Source organism: Etheostoma cragini, chromosome 10 (genome assembly GCF_013103735.1).
Source record: "Etheostoma cragini isolate CJK2018 chromosome 10, CSU_Ecrag_1.0, whole genome shotgun sequence".
NCBI lineage: Eukaryota > Metazoa > Chordata > Actinopteri > Perciformes > Percidae > Etheostoma > Etheostoma cragini.
This window is the reverse complement of record NC_048416.1, coordinates 28,230,608-28,232,033: the sequence shown is the minus strand read 5'-3', so window position 1 is coordinate 28,232,033 and position 1,426 is coordinate 28,230,608.

Sequence of the window (1,426 nt, the reverse complement as noted above, 5' to 3'; positions counted from 1 at the left end):
GTGTGGAGGGATGAAGGGTTGGAGGGGTGGAGGGGTGGAGGAGGAGGAGGGTGGAAGCAGTGGAAAAGCTGTTGCTTCATCTCTCTGGTGCATAGACTCTAAGCTCCAACCATCAGCGAGGTGGAGAGAGAGGCAAGACAGACGAAAGAGGAGAGGAGAGGAGAGAGGAAAAAAAAACAACTGATGTGGAGACGGCGGGAGAAAATACAAAGAAGAAGGGATCGGCCTTCACCGACAGCCAACCAACAGAAGAAGAAGAAAACCACCGAGAGACAAGAGAACACAAAAAAATTAGCCATTTATACTGTCAACATCATGTAACGAAACACAGGGAGAATTACCCACAAAGAGAGAGAGGAGAGAGGGACTGACTCATAGCCATCACAGCCGTTACCACGGCAACAGAAAACACTGGCCAGTTCTCCCAGGATGCCCGGCTCTCCTCATCTGGTATAATTTACCATCACGAGTGAGAGGCCAGATCTCCAGCTCGGTGAGTTTAGGCAACACGTTCGCTGTTGCAGGAAGAGTAATACTCCTGGTAACGCAGTAACAGGAGTATTGGGAAGAACTACAGTTTCTGGTCATGTGTTTTTTTTGTTTTTTTTGGGGGTATTTGTTTTACACACAAACACAAATCACGTTAAAGTGCCCATATTCAGCTCATTGTCAGGGTAGGTGAACATGATTTCATTTTTAAAGAACACCATCATTTTGGGTTGTAATGCACATCCTGTTTTCACCCTGTGTGTCTAGGTGTCTGTTTTAGCAACAGAGTGAGACATCTCACTTCTAGCCTATCTTTGTTGGGAGTTGCACGTGCTCAGTAGCTACGTAAGAGAAGGAGCTAGCATGCTATTGCTAGCATGCGCGACGGTTAGCCACCTTGTCTCGGCTAGCGACGTAAGAAAGGCGAGGCACAAGGTGCCACCTGCTCATCAGATTTAGGCAAGGCAAGGCAGCTTTATCTGTAGAGCACATTTCAGCAACAGGGCAATTCAAAGTGCGTTACATAAAATCAGTTAAACAGATAAAACACAAGTACAAACAGTTAAAAATCATAAGCATAAAAAACCGATAAAACACATGAATAGACAGTTAAAAACAAAATAGGAGTGACTTTCTCTGTATTAATTATCTGACTTTCTCTGCATTAATTATCTGACTTTCTCTGACTTTCTCTGTATTAATTATCTGACTTTCTCTGACTTTCTCTGCATTAATTATCTGACTTTCTCTGACTTTCTCTGCATTAATTATCTGACTTTCTCTGCATTAATTATCTGACTTTCTCTGACTTTCTCTGCATTAATTATCTGACTTTCTCTGTAAACTTGAGACTACCTTTCACACTAAATAGTCCATGTTAGTGCGATCCTTCGTGATCACCTCAGTGTCACTACCTTTTAACGACTCTATTTTTAGA